An 18,629-nucleotide genomic window follows, 5' to 3' on the forward strand; every position below is an offset into this window, starting at 1 on the left:
TGTCGGGTTGTGGTTTATAGGGACCCCGGTGCAGAGAACGACTGCGGTAAAACCGAGTTCATTAATAATGAAATACGGAAACTTATAGGGGAAAATCACAGGGGGCAGCAGGTCATCGAACACAGAAAGAATCATGGAAGAATCCGGCATGAAACGAACAAAAACCAGTAGCTAAGAAAACACTGAATCAAGGGTGGAAAATGATTAACCAAGTGAACTAATTAGAGAAAATGTGGTGCAACTGTGGCAGAAGGGAAGCAGAAAAACTGGAGGCGGGAAACTAATTACCACAAAGGGAGCTGATCTAAGACTCAAAATGAACTCCAAGCCAAACAGAAAGAGACTAACACAGATCTAAGAGAAATAAATCAAAACGCACCAAGAACAGAAATAAATAAATAAATGAAAAAACTATAAACAACAGAGTGAACTAATATAGCAAAGCCCTGCTGATAATAACGATCACAGAGAAATAATCTGAATATGGCAAGACTTGGATCAACAACAAAAAAAATCACAAAAACACAACCAACCGATGATTGTGACAGCGTGTGTCTTCATTCTGACAATCACTGACAAATAGGCAGAAATGAAGCTAGTACATAAAGATACAGGTAGCTTTTAAATCTGCCCATAAAAGTTTGCAGTAAAGGAAACCTTATCCTTTCTGTGAGGACTCGTTAAAAGAGACAAATCATTTCTTTCTAGTTCATTTTGTGTTCTTCAAGTCTGTGTTTGATTCATCTTTACCTGCAGAAAACAACATTGCCAGCAGTAAAACTAATAAGAAGTCTCTATAATCATCATATACTGTATATGACCTTAAGTGTTTGTATCTATGATGGATCTCTCTTGTTATGTTAACATAAAACGCCCTCTGGCTGCTCAAGACACATTTTCACTCTCTCTGCTTTTTTCTCTCTCTAATCCAGACTCTGGGTCAGTTTCTTGTTATGTCGGCTTCCTTCCCATTACAGCTCTATTAGGTTGTTCCTTTATTGACCATTCTGCTCGTTGTCCAGGACTGTCTTACTGTAACATGATAACAGCTCTCCATCTTCCCTTTCCTTCCTCTCTTCCTTTGTCTCTTTAGCACTCTGTCAGCTTATTGCCAATCCTTAACGCCTCTGTTTAAATAGTAAAAAAAAAAAATCCATTCTGGGTTGTTTTTCAAAGCAAATTGCTTCTTTTGTGTAACTATGTGGCTTAAGCTAACAGGACTTGGGATGGCAATACAATGGCAGATAAATTCCTCCTGCATTGTGATGGTATAATGTGTTCGTTTCTGTCTGGTGAAGGTCTCTGTCTGTAGTCACTCCCTTTCTGTTTTCTATTACCGGATCAGCGTGCCCTGTGTCTGTCAGCTCAGCAATATTAGGAGCGGTCAGTCAATCGGTCACCTAGCAAGTGAGGGGGTTCACAGAAGCTTGGCTCAGTGTGTCTTGTGCATAAAAACAATAGCTGAAAACCACGTGACCGGACGTCGACTGTTTGACTTCAGTCCGACCATTCTGGGTCCTTTCATCCGCAGAGCTGATATCGGCTCTCGTTGACAGAGTCGTGATGAAATCTCTGAATTTTACTGCCTGCTGAACTCGACGCTCGGCCCGGGTCAAGCTATGTCGACAGAGATCTGTTTGATCTGTTGTGTGATTGGTCAGAAGTGTGTTTCTGTGTTTTTAATGCTGAGATTAACTCACTTCAACTTGTTCGCTTCCACCATCCGATTTTGTATTTGCAGGAGGCGTGAATACTTTTGAGGAACTTTTGGACTGAATTTTTCGCCAAGATTATATCTTGCTTTTGTGAATTTAAACTATTCTTCAGCCCGAGTTTTCTGTTAACTTTAATTGTTGTAGTTTTGAACTCGTTGACATCTGTCTTTATTTGGTAAAACGGGAATCACGTTGTGCATTCTGACAATTTTTTTTTTCTGGAAAGAAATGCTACTCCTCTGGATTACTTAACTGAGTTTCATAAATGAGGTGTTGCTGCTGCATCTGTGTAGTTATGGTCTATTGAAACACAGTTTTAATCCCAGTCACAGCTGTCTCTCCTCTTTTCTTCCCTCCAGTTGCTTGAAACAACACAGCTACTCCTGTGAATCGAGTTTGTAGTGAATTTGTTATAAAGCGAAGTCACTGTGACAAAATAATCTGTGGTATTGTTATTACCAAAAATCCTGGCTTTCATTTTCATGATTGCACCACACTAAGTTGCTTTGGTCAACAAGGCAGTAGTGGAAGGAGCAGAACCCTCAGACCTCTTTGGACAGCCAGTTTTAATGCAAGTTCAGGCAAAATAAGCTCCAGGTCTTATTTCTTGAGGGTTTCAGACGTCTTTTGCAGCGAAACCTATGATTTATAATAAAGGACCACTAGCAATCTTCTGTGTAATCAGAGAAAAGTTATGTCTTTTTTTTTATCAAGTGTATTGGAAATGTGAAGCACCCAAACACATGCAGGACAGTGAATGCTTCCCCGTGTGTGGATGGCAATTAGGACATTTAAAACAGCAACAGGATGAAGGCTTCACTCTAAATTCAACATGGTCTTTAAGAGTATTTATTTAAATTTGTAATTAAGACATGATTTGTTGGTCTGTAAACAACTGTGTACATGAGGTTAGATGTACACTGATGTGTTCTTTGCAACTGAGCCTCCTTCCTGAAGGAGGAGAATTTGACTTATTTTGTTACTGTCCACTTTTCTGTTTTTATTACTACCAAAAACTGTTTTAAGTTTAGTAGCATCGTTGTGTGTCAACCTGCAAAAATAAAAACTCTAGAAACAAATAAAGACATTAAAACTTGATTCACTGAGCATGCAGTAACACATTTGCACAGTCTCAAGGATTTCTGTCACTGTTAAGTTTAAGACTTAAGGTCTTTTAAATATTCTGCTCTGAGTGGAAGTGTTATCTCATGTCCAATCTGAGGTTAACTTCCAGCTCACTTAACCCTTAGGCATATTTGGTAAACAGTTGCTTCACACATAGAGTATCATCTGACTGGCAAATGACTGTTTTCTCGCATTATCAACAGTATTTTGGGACCAAAAGGCCTCGAAGATTGACAGTTTAGCTCTTTTTGTCCTTAAACAAAGCTGTCCCATTAGGATAGATTTTAAATTTCATGTATTCCACTAAATGATTTGTACTTTGTCTCCTCTCTTCTTTGCGGATGCTGCGCTGCAGAATCTGAAGATAAAGAGCGGCGGTCTCTGAAGACCCCTTAAAGGTCCATCTATGTGTGTTTGTGTGAACGGTAACTTTTAAAAGCGCGGCTGTTTTAGTCTGAGCCAAGAAGAAATGGAGATTAACCGTATCTTCTTCATGCACTCACCCCATATTTAAGCTAGATATGGGTCAGCATGACTCTTTTTAGATTCTGTTCTCATTATAATTTTGGGTCACTCAGCCTTTTTGCACTGGGAGCTCCAGAAATAAATCAGAAAAGTCCCCGATCTGCCACAGAGAGCTGGTCATTTGTTAATATCTGTAAGGAAGGAGGACGGTTTTATGCTTTATGTGCAACGGCACAGAAAGGTATAACAGCTGCACATGGGACCACTCTGCTGCACAAACACTAAAGGCTGCACCGTGTACGTGCGTCTCTCTGTACCTCTCTTTAAATGCGTCAGACTTGGCCGTGCGCGCTGCTGTGCCAGGCCGGTCCCAGAGAGGGAAGCGGAAAAGAGAGACGGGAGGGAAGGGGTCAGAATCCGCAGGAGTGGTGTCCAGGAATAGAAGCGGTCAGATGGGGCAGCATTGATCAGCAGGAAGGGTCATCGTATCAGCTGATGGAGACTGCAGGTGGCTCTGCACACATCCACAAGCCCTGGATGGAAACACTGTGCTGCTGCTACAGAGGGAGATGATCGTGTTACGCCTGATGAAGACATGCAGCTCTGTGCCTCACTCGATAAAACAGTGTTAGTCGAATTTGATCACAGATTAGCACAAAGTGAAACATGAGTTATGCAAACTCAATAACAAGCATCAATCTACAGCTTGGATGCATACATTTTAAAACGAACAGTATAAACTAAGCAAAAAGACCTCAACACAGTTTGTTTTTTCTTATGTTGTAAATTTCACCTTTCTGTGCGGTCTCTTAGTTTCCTTTTTATTATTATTATTATTATTATTATTATTATTATTATTATTATTATTATTATTATTATTATTATTATTATTATTGCTATCTTTACGTTTCTGTCTGCTTCTATTTGTCACTTTGCAGCTGATACACCTGAGTTTCCCTGGAACATTAAAGGATATTTCTATTCTATCCTGTGTAATAGACATTTTAGTCATTTTAGTTCTTAATTTGCTTTTCAGGCAATTTTATTATCAGTTTTAATAGATTTTTTCTGGGATTTATATGCTCGTGCCGTGAAGGTTCTCTTTTCTTTGCCACAGTATTTTGTTGGAACACACAAATCACTAGAAAACAAAGGCAATCTTACTTGTCTTGCCTTTATTTTGCTCTGTGGACTTCTTTATCTTCATTTAAGTCCCAAGTTACTGACTGTGACTCTGTTAAAGACATGAACATTCATCAGTCGCCCCCTTGCTCCCAGCCTGGATGAGCTGGAGCTGTGTTTCAAAGAAGAGACCTACCCTAAAACACTTGTTGCTGCACTTAGAGCTTTAATTAGAAAGATCTATATGCAGTATTTACTCAGGGACTACGAATGCATGTCATACTTTTCAAAATTTTATTTGTAGAAACCATAAAAAAAAATCTATTCTTTTCTTTGACTTTCACAATTATGAACTCCTTTGTGTTGATTTGTTACACAGTCCTTGTGAAATGTCATAAAGCTTGTTGCTTTGACAAAATGTTGAGGAATTAAGAGTGAGGAACATTTTTGAAAGGTGACGTATACTGAGAATATTTCTTCATGATCATAATCCTGAACTGTCACATTATGTCATGTTGAAGGAATAAGGATTATTTTTATCTGCTTGGAAAGAAATACTTGTTGATAGAGTGAAAACCATCTACAATACTAAACAACAGACTGGACTTAAGTGATAAATCTGTTTAATTTGCTAACAAAAATTATTTCAGTTTATCCTTTGATGATCTCTCAGTTTCCTATAACCATTAATCCAGAACACTTTATCCTTCTTTGAAAGATGGAAACATAAACTGCATTTGGACTTAAACCGCCCTTTCCACGAAGTAACAACCTATTTGAGGGGCCCTTCATCAATCCCCTTCAAATCCAACAGAGATACCAGATGCTAAATAAATCTAGCAAGATGATAATTTATCTCTTAAGACGTGTGGGACAGAAAGACTCTTCTTAAGATTCTGGGGACGTTTTTGATGAGGTTTACGCTGTTCAAAAGTTGTTGATTTGCTTGGGTATGTCCACAGTTTAATTTCAGCCTCTCTCTTCCAGTCATCCTGAGTTTAATCTCCACCAAAGTTTGTAAAAGGATCGTGTAACTTAATCAACAGGGGAGAGAGCTGCCGTGGAGGCCCGAGAGCAGCAATCTTGGCAACAAGGCAGAGTATCAAAGTAATAAATTGTTTGTCTCTGATTAATTCGCAGAGGTTGTGTCCTTAGGCTCATTTTGCTGCGTTTTGTTTGTGTAAATCAACAGAGCAATCAAAAGAGGCATTTTTAGTCTGAGAATGACTTAAATTAGCCTAATCTATCCTGCTCCTTTGACTATGAAGACAATTACAAAGAGTTGGGCTTTTTTATGATAACAAGGAGCTGTCTTGCAATCAGAAGTCTGTGTGTGTGCGTGTGTGTGTGTGCGTGCGTGCGTGTGTGTGTGTGCGTGTGTGTGACGTTGAGGTGGAGATGTCTACTGTATGCATATCAGAATCAGCTTTACTCACCAAGTTGCACATAAACAAGGAATTTACCTTCAGTTCCACTTTGCTTTAAGGAAGCAAAATATGAAAAATGAAAGCTTTTTCTTTTTGTAAATGTGTGTGTGTGTGCGTGGGTGTGTGTGTGTGTATAGTCCTTTTTCAAAAGAGGTATTGATCATGGATGATATTGATCTGACCACTCTGGATGTTTAAGTATCCATCAGATAAACAGCCTGGGAAACAGAACTCTGTTTGCAGTGGCTCATTTTCACCAAGAGTGCTCTGTTTAGAGGGAAGTCTAAACAGTTTGTGTTCAGGATGTGTGGTGTCTGCAGAGATGTTAGCTAAGCTAAGATAAAAACTTTAGTGTCCAGAGAGATTCAAATTTAGTTTATATACCGTATTTTTTGGACTATAAGCCGCTACTTTTCCCCCAAAGGGGGAGCGGCTTTTCAATTGATTTTTCTTCCACCACCAGAGGGCTCTTAAGCAGGCAGTGAGTCATTGGAAGTCAAAATTAGAAATCAAAGAAGAAAGTGCTCATTTTCATTTAGAACAAGCACATGCTAGCAGCAGGTACGACGTAGAAATGTTTTCAAACTCATGTGATGCAACTTTTAAGTTGAAGGCTATCGATCTGGCAGTACAGGAGGGAAATAGAGCCACTGCACGTAAACTTGGCGTGAACGAAACCACGGTTCGGCGTTGGAGACGCCCTCTGCTGGATCCTTATGGAAAACCACGAGCGACGAGCGGCTTATAGCCAGGTGCGGCTTATGTACTTTCCAGTTTTTTTTTTGTTTTTTTCAAAAATTTGTTAGTGCGGCTTGTAGTATGGTGTGCTCTATAGTCCCGAATATACGGTAATGTATCAGATATCACACATAAACATTCATCACAGTAATTTATGTCTTGTTTCGTGGATGATCCAATCCAAACAGTGATGGATGAATACAGATTGAAAAATGGCTTCTATAGACCCTTCAGTAGCAGGTGCAGATATGAAATTTAATAGTTTTCAGCTGCCATTGCTGTTAGGATCTCAACATTGTTCACAACTCATGAAAGCTAAGAATTAGCTAGGCTTGATGCTGTTGGTTTACCTCTTCAGGAGTCGGCTGGGTTCGGCCTCGCTGCTCTGTCAGGAGCTGACACTCTGAGAGACAGTCTGACAGCTTTTTACTCTGAAGCAGTTCTCTGTTTGGGCTGCAGTTTTCCCACCAGCAATCACTCCGTCTTCTCCACCATCTTGCCTCGTACCCTATGTGGTTTGGAGGCTCGGAGCTGTTGAAACGTAGCTGGTTAGCTTTTCCTTTCTGCTATGTAGAACCTGAGGTCCCTGACGGAGGCCAGTGATCCCGGTGCTCCCTGACAGCTCCAACACTTTTTTTTGTCTGTCTGTCTTGTTTAGTTGTTGAAAGTTTTTCCTCAGCTTTGAAATCCACCTTCTTCCACAAAATTAACTGTTTTGTCGCAAAACGAACATCAAGCTGTTGGATCCATTCCAGATTTCTGTAAAATATAGAATGGACCAACAATTTCTGCAAATATTTACATTAAAACATGAGCAGACTAGTATTCTGGCATTGCTGCAAGTTGGCCAGGAACACAAGCGCTGAGGTGGCAGGTGGATAAGAAATAACAACTAAGGGTGCTGCTGCAGGTTGACCATCAGATCCAGTAACAAGAAGCCATGAAGGCAGGAAACAAACTTGCCACAGCGCAGAGGAAAACACACAGGAACAGTGTGAAAATCAAGACGAGAAGAAAGGAAATATGGAGGTATATGTACAGAGGAAAGGAAAAGAGAAACACATCAGAAGTGTGTTGACTATTGAGTGATACAGCTTGACTCAAAATCTAAGAGGAGTAAAATGAACCAAACATACTTGTTGAAGAAAACAGAATATAAATAGAAGCTGTTAAACACAACATACAAAAATAAGATCCTCAAAATATAAAGTATTTACGATTAACTAGTGATTTTTTTTATCCTCATTTGCTAAAATAAGGTGTATAATAACAGCAAAATGCAGTTATCAGCCTATGAGCATTAAGTAAGTTTGATGTTCCTATTTCAGCCACTCTCACTGGTTGTCAAAACCTGCCTTATAATTTAATAATTCATTACATTTTAGCAGAAGCATGAATCACAACTTTCCATTTACCTTTTAAGCACTGTGTCACTGAAAAATGTTAGAAGATTTTTGAGGAATTTACAACGTGCTTTTTTATTTTCCAGATTCCAGATGTGGAAGAAAAATGAAAGTCCAGTAGACTTGCAGATCTAATTAACCTGATCTTAGATTAGTGAAAAGCAAAAAAAAAACAAAAAAAAAACCCCCTGTATATCAATAAACTTTTGAACGAATATGGATTATTAAATTCAAAAGGAAATAGTTTATCTTTCTACATTTTGTGTTTTGTCTCAGAATAGCTCAGTGATTCTGTTTTTATAAACGGATTGGCACAACAGCGGCTTTGAATGCCATTATTACGGTGGATCAGGTGAGCTTTCACAGAAATCCTTTATTTTGTCCGGACTGGGGGTGTTTCCCACTGGAGCGTTTAGTTTTCTTTAAAGGGATCCGTGTGTTTCGTTTGGTCGTCAGCTGGTTGCACTGATTTGAAACCTCAGAATTGAAGTCTGGACCCAACAGGTGAACTCTGGTTGAAAATTAAGGATTTAAGAAAACTTTTGCCTCAGTTACTTGGTAGTAAGCAGGATTACAACCTGGTGTCCTTTGGGGATAACATAGCGTAGCATAAATTTCTACCAGGGTGAACTGTTTTTAACCTGTTAAATGCAGTGGATGTGAAGGGGGTAAAGAGGAGCTCCAGAAAACATCGTGGGAAAGGTTGCTACAGTGGAAATATGCTTCAAATGAAACCCAAGGTGAACGTCTTAACATTTACAACCAAATGATGAAGAGAAACAAGCTATCATTCCCATGAATAAACTAATTTTTAAAAAAAATTCACCAGAAAAAGAATTTGCAAGAAGAGAAAACATAAAAGTCTTTGAGTTGATGGATTATAACTACAGCATCTGAAAACAAAGAATGGGAAGTGAGACCCAGGTGAAGGCCACTGTGTCCTGTTCAGCCAGAAAGAGCTTTTTATTTCTGTACTGACTGGAACTGAAAGGATCCAGACAGTGGACATCTGCAGACATGTCCTCAGCACGGTGAGCTCAACTTACAGAGAAGACTGGAAAGACAAGAGTCTACCACATGGTGGACTTCAGTGTGTTGTTTACTCTTGTTTTTGCCAAAAAACAAATATGTATATAGATTTTTATTTTTTTTATTTTTTTACATGTTAAGCAGAAGAAGTATTGGCATCCCCAGTGGAAGTACATTTGCTAATTGGACACAACTTTTTTTTTTCCTTCGCTAACTGTGTGGCAAGAAATGAACCATTTCCCAGCCTCGTTTACAGAAGCTTCTAGATCATCTTATGTTTAAACTTTAAACCCAAATGAAACACACAGAAGTCACTGATGACTCATATAAAGTTCTTAAACACTTTATGTTAGTGTTTTAAGGGTGCAGTTATTCAGCTGTTTGATAACTCTACCAATTTTGTGCCTGAACTGCTGTCTTTTTCTTTACCGCCAGGAAATCCTCAAAATGCAGTTAAAAGCCTCCAGCTGATCCAAAATGCTGCAGCGAGAGTTCTGATGAAACGCAAAAAGAGAGATCACATTTCTTCTGTTTTAGCTTCCCTTCTTTAGCTTCTTGTTATGTAAAATGATTCTCCTCGCATATAAACCTCTTTGCAAGGAAGCTCCATCAGACACCAGAGATCTGACTGTTCCATATGTTCCTAACAGAGCATTTTGCTCTCAGACTGCAGGTTTGCTGCTGGTTTCAAGGTTTATAAAAAGCAGACTGGGATTTAGATCATTCGGTTCTTGTGAAATCAAGCGAGAGGCAGACGTACTGTCTGCTTTTAGGACGATGTTTAAAACTTTACTTTTTCATAAAGCTTATAGCTAGACTGGCTTAGATTATCGTGAGATATTTCTGTAGTTATGCTGCCAGAGGCCTAGGTTACCGGAGGACAATCTCTCCACTCTCCCTCAGTCTGCCACATTTGCCTACTGCTCTTCAATTTTGCATTATTTGCTCTCATTTCACCTTCTAACTTCATGTTCCTTCTGTTTTTTCTCCCCTTCACAGAAGCGACGTCTGGTCTACCGCTCTGATTAGCCGTGACACTTTCCTGGACGGGGAGACGTCGGCTTGATGCAATCTGCTGGGTTTCCTTAGATTGAAAACTTTTTTGATCATTTTGAATGAAGAAAAGAAACTGATGCACTGCTTAATAACTAGGATTAATTGGGCTGCATGTATGATTGGAAGGGGTTTGAAGAAGATTGAGACTATTGAACTCATTAATATCATGTCAGATCTGATGAGTCAATAAAAAAAACAACACATTCTTGTTTTATTTATTGAGTGCAAACTGCTGCTTGTTTTTACATTTTGCCCAGTCTGTCAAGGGGTTTGAATACTTTTAGGTGCAACTCCATCTCTACATTTTCTCTGACGTTTTTTTTTTTTATATTTTAAACGGAAGGAAAATAGCACCTTAACATCATGTTTTATGTCAGCAAACAACAGGCATGTAGACATGAAAACAATGACAACAAACTTAGCCTGAAGTCTCCTCTGCTGAACGTGCAAGCACAAAACATGAGTCCTTTATTTGTTCTTTGGGGTTTGATGTATTTTGTAAAAAAAGAAAAAAAGAAAAAAAAAAAAATTTTGTGGACTAAGCAAGTCGACACGCTGTCACAGCTATTCGGTCGTACAGAATCACAGGGAATTAGCACATATTCGTGCTTTTCTCTTTTTGGTGATCCAAAGCGATCTCTGGTGAATGACGTACAAGAGAGAGAAAAGATAAAGTGCCTTCAGTTCCCATCATCCCCGGGGTTCCATCCGGCTCATTTCTCACCACTCGGTTTAGCCATCAAACAGCGTTTCATGTGGTCCCCAGCTCCTCGCGATCTCAGCGTCTGCAGCCATCAAATATTAGCCGACTGTGTTTCTTACGGCAGCGGCTACGCTGCACCTAAGCCTCGAGGTGGATCTCATCTGGATGGAGATTAGAGAAAGAAGCTGAGCGGGGAGGCCACACCTCCTGCTTCTGGTGGCTTGCTAATTGACAGCGTGCACTTTGATGCGTTTGGGACATTGTGTTCCTGCGCAAAACTGCCTTTGTGCGTGTTTGTGTGTGTAAGCTGCAGTTGTTGACCAGCTGATGCATGCATGCATGCAGGGACCATAACTCCGGTGACTGTTTCATCTGCATCTGGCCAGCTGTGTCCTCTCCGGCTGTCCCCTGACGGTGTCCCCCTCCTTCGCCTCTGCAGAACTGCTGCACAGTTCGCTCTGTGTGCACATGCAAGACAAATATTAGAGCTGAAAGGCCCCTGAATGTCGTCATATAATGAAGAGGATGGGATATTTTTCAAATTGGATTTTCTTTGTACTCCTCTAGTGAGTTATGTCTGTCATGATTAAACTAGATGTGATGCTTTTTTTTGTTGCTTGTTTTTAATTTTTCTTTCATTTGAAATGATACATCTTTCACACTGAGAAGAAAAGAACATTGGCTCCAATGTGCCGAGGCTCTTGCCGAGTTTCTCCTGCTTCCTTTAACTTTATTGAGTTGTGCCTTCAAAAGCCACAATATTAAAGGGTTAACTGCAACTCTGTTGTGAAAAGATACCTCACAATTTATCTAGACAAGAAATGATTGCATTTCCTGGACACTGAGGCTTACTGGTTCCCATCACAACCCTAATGTCCACATAATCCAAAGGAGGCGACAAAAACGTTATTTGCACCCAACAAAATCTAGGCACCAGATATAGATCAGGATTTTTAAGATTTTCCCATAAGGAGCAGAATTCATTTATAACCAGCTACAAGAAGTCATAATTTTGTTTCCGTAGTCCACAGAATGTTTTCTGAAAAATCTCAGACATCTCAGGAATCTTTTCTTAGAAATGTGACACATATATTTTTTTTATTTCTTTGTTGTTTTTTTTAATTGAAACTCTTCAGTGGATGTTCTCTTTGTCCAGTTTCGTTCTAGTTATTGAATGATTGAATGGTGAACACTGACCTTAGCGCAGACAGCGAGACCTTTACTGGTTTACATGCTGTCCTGTTCTGGGCTCATGTTGTGAACGAGTCGCTCTTGGAGTCAGACTGGCCACTTCTGGGAAGGTTCCTGTAATTAAACCAGGTAGTTTGGAGTCATTTTCCCCTCCATAAATATAATAATTATTTTCACAAGCACAGTCTTTATTTACTCCTGCTTTCTTTTGTTATTAAAATGTGATGTCCTGAATCATTCAACTGTGAAATGATTGTGTATTCATGTTCTCACGTTTTCATGAGGGGCTTTTTCCTATGACTCTGAAACAAGTTTTCCTTTGTGACAATCACATTAACTCTCTAAGCACCTAACCATAAAGTCAACAAAACGTTGCCACAGCAGCCTTCAAGTCTTTCTCTGTGATCACATCACGGCGCCTCAGCTGTTTTCAGAATATTTTTTTCTCACTTTACCAGTTTGCATTTTTTTCCATCTTCTGTCTCCAGTTCGGAATAAACCCAGGTCTTCTCCTTCTGTTTTCATTTTGAAGTTTCCTCTCTGTTGGCTTTGTCGCTCCGAGCTCTGCAGCCGCACGCCTTCTGCTCAGCTTTAACTCGCTGCTGAATCATTGCTTCAATTCTTTTCTCTCTTACAGTTTCTCTCCATCATCTCCGAGCAATCAGTCCCAAGCTACTCATCCAAGAAAAAAGTTACCCGCATCTTTTTCTCTCTCTCTCTCTCTCCCGTTTCTTTATGCAATTCCAACTATTTTTTGAAAAATTCTATAATATTTTTCCAGCAAAACAATATCTTTGCCAGTGAGCCTTATAGCAGAGCTGAGTCATGTTGAGTCGAACAGTCATCCTGGCTGGCGAGCTGTAATGTGCTGGGTATTATCATTAGGGCATACGTCAAACACTTTGTTTGCGCTGGCAGGGTGGTGAGCTCTCTTGGCTCTCACTGCAGCACCTTGATTTAAACTTGCAGTCAGCAGTTAACAAAGCTCATTCAGCAGCGGAGATTTTGCACTCCTTTCCCTTATTTGTGCCGTTGTACCCTGTAAATACAACAGATGTCTCATATCCGAGTTACATTTGCAGCCATACAGTTTGATCACAACACCTTATGTCATGTTTGGAGTCTCAAACCAGGCTTGATTTTTAATTTTTTTTTTTTTTTTTTTTTGTGCTCAGATCCAAAGAATGTTGCCGTTCGCAGAACAGTGCGTGTTTGTTTTAAAATATGTGCAGAGATTTGAAAACCTTTTGTGATTTCGTTATGTTCGCCACTAAACCGGAGAAGACAGGCAAACGTACTAAAACCAAAGAGCGTTTTCAGTCATAAATCGCTGCTGCATGCGGTGCTTCTTTGAGGTCAAGCCTGGATTTTTCTTTTCATTTTGAGCAACTGAAGTCGGCTGCTCGTGGTGTTTAATATGCATAGGGGATCCTTATCCCGCTGCAGAAGATGTTCCAGTCTTTTTTGCAGGTGGTGTGCTGTTTGCCTCCATAATTTGTTGCTTTTAAATTGCATCCCTCCTTACCTCTGCCAGAGGAATGTTCTCTGTGTCACAGGCTCCAAAACAAATTCAAAGCAAGATGGATCCACCTCCATAACAGTTGGTGATTTTTTTTCCTTCTCCTGAATGCAAATTCTGCTGAAAAAGTTTTATTTAAACTTCAGCTCAGTTTGGCTCTTCTGTCATTACGACGCTTTGCCATTTTATACCTTCCTACCTTCCAATGATTTTGCACATGTAAACAAACTATTTCCTACCAGTGCACTTAATATTTTTAATTATCTGGATAAACCATCAAATGGACAAGTCACACATTCAGCTGTTTTTTTCTAGACTTTAGGTACAAAACTTGACAACCCCTTTCTTTGAGCAATACTGATCTAGCTTGACACGTAAAAGTTCAGGGGGGGTGAATACTTTTGGAAGGCACTGTATGTGTTTTGAACCCTTTTGCCAATCTAAATGCGAACGCTTCAAAGGAGGAAGCTGAGGGAAGAGCGAACTTCATCTACTGGTACAAAAGACAAAATAAATGTGTTCTTGAAGCATGGAGGCTGGCAATGAAATGAGAATACACAAAACAAAGCAAAACGCCAATTGGGAACAAAAACGAAACAAAACAGGGACCAAACCACATCTGATGAAAGAACAAGCATCCAACGGGAAAAAAAAAACTTCTGGGACTACATAAACTCTGAGGGAGTAAATAACTGGAAACAAAGCAGGTGCAGTGGGAGCACAGAAAATAAAACTAACAGCAACAGGCCATAAGAGAAAAACAACACAATAATGCATAAATTTAGACCACAAAACTATGCAAGACCCAAATTAATACTTAGTGTGACATTGTGCAATATAATTGTGAAACAGAATAAGAAAAGACAAAATAAAAAGGGTTGTAGTAACTAAACTGTTTGGGTGAGCAAACCGTACGAATCTGCAAACCAATAGGTTTCACATTCAGACATCGTTTAACCAATCTAAAGAAAATAGCCATGTAAAGCTACTTACACCTATTGAACTTTTCCAAAAATCATTTTTACTTGCTTTGGGGTATTTGAGGAGGGTAGACCATCACAAAGTGGTGCATTCTGCAAAGCTGAAGTGAAATGCTAAATGGTTTTATTGTTTTATTTTAAAAACTGTTGTGGCTTGGACTTGTATTCAGCTTTCTTTTGTCAATACATTATGCAGCTTTGTTTTTCTGCAACTACAGCTGGTTTATATCTTTTTCCAGCTGTGTACATCTACAAACTAAAGGTTTGATATAGGTCTGGGCTTTGACTGGGCCATCCTGATACACTCATTGTCCTGATGGATGTTAACCTCCAATCCCAAGTCTCTTAAAGCCTTTAAAATGTTTTCTTCCAGGATTGTGATATATTTGGGTCCATTTGTTTCCATATAAGATCTGCACAGCTTCCTTGTCCCTGAAGAATGAGCATCATCACACCATAATACTGCCACTACCGCGTTTAACTGCAGAATTTGTGAGTTAAAAGTAACGAGGAGTTAGTTTTCCTTCGCAAAGAGTGATTTTGCTTTTCAGCCAAATGTGTAACTTTTAGTCTAATCTGAGCAGATCATCTCTGATGCATGTTCTGCCTTTTAAGGAATGTGGAAAACTGTAAACAAAACCTCTTGATTTCTTTCAACACTGACTTTTTCCCCTATATGAATGCATGCCATACTTTAGTTTTTTCAAGTTTTATTCACTTCACAATTATGACACTTTACATTTTCTTGTAATACAAATAAAAAAAATGTGACTAACTTTTCTGTTTATTTTTGTTGCTCTTTTGCTTTGCTCTGACATGGATTTCAGACAGGTTGTAGGTATGAGTGCGCGTGCGTGCGGGCGTGTGTGTGTGTGTGTAACTTCATGTTCCCTCTCTCCCCCACTGGGCCACACAAAGGGTCCTTGGCTCCGGCCTCACTGAATGGCAGATTTGGGCCAATTAAACTGAAAAATAGGAGCAGGTAGGTATGCGTGGATTCAAACACATATGCGCCCGGGTCAAGCCTGACAACACCCAGTGGATCTACCACCCTCCTCCCTGATGTCTACACACATCCACCGAGTTATTTTCATTCTTTCCGTTTCACATTTTTGCTACTGCAGAGCTGCATGTTCTCTATCAGCGCACAAATACACACCTCATCTTTATATAACTTAGTGTTAGGCACACAAACATATCCACTGCAGAGGCACCTCCAACTTTCTTCCCCCCCCCTCCTTCCTACAATTTCTTTATTCTCCCTCTGGGACAGCCGGTTGATCCAGCCCTGCACAGATTTCCCTCCAGTGCCTGTCTGCCTGGGAATATTCATATCAAGCATTGCTTGCATCCTCTCCTGTCCTGCAGATTCTGACTCTGAACAAGATTTCAGTGTCATGCCATTACTGCCTCCATGGCCAAACACCCCTTTTTTTTTTACACCAATCCCCCCCCCCTGGAGAGGCAGTAACATGGAAGCCCTTGGTGTGTTTTCACAAGCGTTCAAGGTTATTCTCGTGTTTTCTCCAAAGCAGAAAAGGGCAGTCATGAGCTGTTTTTATTTATTTATTTACTTTTATTTTTGCTTTTTGTTTTTGTAACGAACGTCTTCCCGGCCCGCCCGCTGCTGCACCGGCACACACAACCGCAAAAGAAATTCTCAATCCTTCGTCGAGGAGCCCGTTCAATTATTCATACTGCTATTGCGGTGCTCTGGCACAGAGAGCAGGAGAGGGGAAGGGAGAAAGAGAGGGGGTGGAGGAGGGAGGAAAGAGGCTAGAACAGGAGAGGGAGGACGAGGTGGAGGGGAGCGGGTTTTATCTAAGAAAGGGGGCATCACAGATGGAATATGTATGTATCCAGAGGAAGAATCCGCATCGGCCTCCTGCCTCTGCATCACCTTGTTGCCTAATGCTCGAACTTTAGTTGCTCCTTTTGATTTGTCTCTTTATTTCACATTCTTTTCCGATTCCTTCTCCCCTTCGCCTCAATGAAACCAGCCTCACGAGTGATCGCACTGACCTTGACTAAGAAATCTGTCTTTGCTTAACCCCTGCAGGAGGATACATCGCCACACTCACAGTTCACACTTTACAAACCCCCCCTAGGAGTAGGACTATGAAAGACAAGTCTTTAAAAGCATCTTCGCAAAGCTCTTGTCCTGCTCATCTTCACACAAAGCGTTCCTCCTGTCTTTTTTTTATTTTTATTTTTTTGCCTCTTTTGACTTCCTCTTCTTTTTATTTTTACACCGTTTGCTTTTCTTTTCTTCTTGCCAGCTTTCTCGGTGCAGTAGAGTGCTGTGTGAGAGCTGCCCACTCCCCTTCCTCTGGAGGAAAAGAGCGGGAACACGAGAAAGTAAAAAGGATTTATGGCAAATGAAGGGAGGGCGAGGGGAAACCAAAGGAAAGAGCATGCGCCAGTCGAGTCATGGTTACAGTGAGAGAAATAAAGATGATGAAGGTGGTGGAGGAGACGAGGGCACAATGCAGAGCAACCCTTCAAAGAGTTCAAACCATTTGGGTCTTTGGCTCAAACTGTATATATATTCACCGCTAGTGTTCAAAACAATGTCAGGCCTTCATCACTAATAGGAAGAATCACTGGGGTTTTTTTGGTAGAAATCACACTTTTACATGGCAAACAATTCATTCTGTGCGGCTGATTCTGTGTAAGTGAATCATTTATTCAGAGGTTAAATGTTGAAATTAATAAAAGCGTGAAGTTCAGTAGTTGAAGTGGTTCCTCCTGTGAGCAAACAGGTGTCAACCAGGTGGTCCTAATCTAAAGATAAAAACAGCAGATGCTGTCCATGCTGGCTATCCTCTCGAAAACATTTCAGTTCAAATAAGCAGGTTACTGTGACTAAAAAGTGAATTATATAAAACATGTAAAAATTTCAGACATAATCTTAAATGATTGTACGTAGAAACAACCACAAAAAAAAAACACAGCGGAAGAAAATAGAAAACCACCGTTCAAATGGATGCGATGTTTACATTTGTGATGTTAGGAAAGAAAATGTTTTTATGTGGCATGTGTCTAAAACAAGGCGTTTACGTAATTGGTTACTATGGACTGCTAGCTCTTTGGGGGGGGAAATGAGGCCCACAGCATCACTGAGCCTCCACCATGCTCAACTGTGGACATAAAGTGATTTCTAAAAAAAATAAATAATTTTTTTTTTAAAAGCAGCTCAGAGAACTACACTAATATTTAAAAAGTGAAGAAACCCTGACAGTTATCAAAGCATTAGAGTAATTTTGTGCATCGGGTTGTTTAACTTTAAAAATGGCAAAACGAAAATACTGTGAAATGATTCCTCTTAAGGTCCACATTGTGTTAACGCATGGCGAAATGTGAAGTGAGCACTGGCTCAGGAGAAGCTGAAAGGCCTCAGTTCAACAGGAAACTCAAAACCCACTGGAACAAAAAGAAACATCTAGAAAGTGTAAGGAAAGACCACAGAAATGAGGATATATTCATGGAGAGACGGGTTATAACTCAGCAGGGCTACAAACACACACACACACACACGCGCGCGCACGCACGCACACACGCACACACACCCACACGCATACACACACACGCATGCATACTTCAAGCGTTATAAGAAAATGCCTGAAAAATGGGACTGTCCATGCTGGCTTACCATCTCATACATTTTGTAAAGAATAATCTGAACGTAGGAGTTTTCCTGTGTTTTTTATTGTTCCAGGAGTCGTTCTGGTCTGCAGCAGCTGGCTCAGACGTCGCCGTCGAGCCGAAGCCTTGTAGCAGCCGCAGGTCATCGCATCGACCTAACAGGATGTATATAAGCTAAGCAGACAGACATCATGTAGTGCTTCTGCAAACTGGTAAGATGGACAGTGTTTGAAATGGGGAAAAACTTATGTTGAAAAAAAATAATGAAATGAAGAACAAATAAAACGTGACAGAATGAACGATTTAAACACAAAATATGACGTTCATTCATACCTTTGCCATCAGTCTAAACTATTTTTATTGGTAGATTAAAAGTGAAAACCCTAAAGACAGAAATGTTCTCAGTGGTTTCAGTACTGCAGACCCACATGCCCTTATTGCACATAATGTAGCTAACCCAACATTACTGTAAATGCAGAAAAAAATGAAATAAATGAGCTCAGATTTCAGA

At 40.1% G+C, this 18,629-nt stretch overlaps 1 protein-coding gene across 2 annotated transcripts in view; it reads left to right on the forward strand.

Annotated features, from left to right (window-relative positions):
• Positions 1-18,629, forward strand: part of LOC103463593 (endonuclease V) — a 64,298-nt gene extending 45,669 nt beyond the window's left edge. The window contains exon 9 of one of the 2 annotated variants that reach the window (XM_017306578.1): positions 18,192-18,629. The gene's annotated coding sequence lies outside the window, so the exon portion shown is untranslated. Of the gene's footprint in view, positions 1-10,023; positions 10,293-18,191 lie in introns of those variants that run through there. The other variant, XM_008407041.1, reaches the window with a different exon arrangement.

This window comes from Poecilia reticulata, linkage group LG1, assembly GCF_000633615.1.
Source record: "Poecilia reticulata strain Guanapo linkage group LG1, Guppy_female_1.0+MT, whole genome shotgun sequence".
NCBI classification, from domain to species: Eukaryota; Metazoa; Chordata; class Actinopteri; order Cyprinodontiformes; family Poeciliidae; genus Poecilia; species Poecilia reticulata.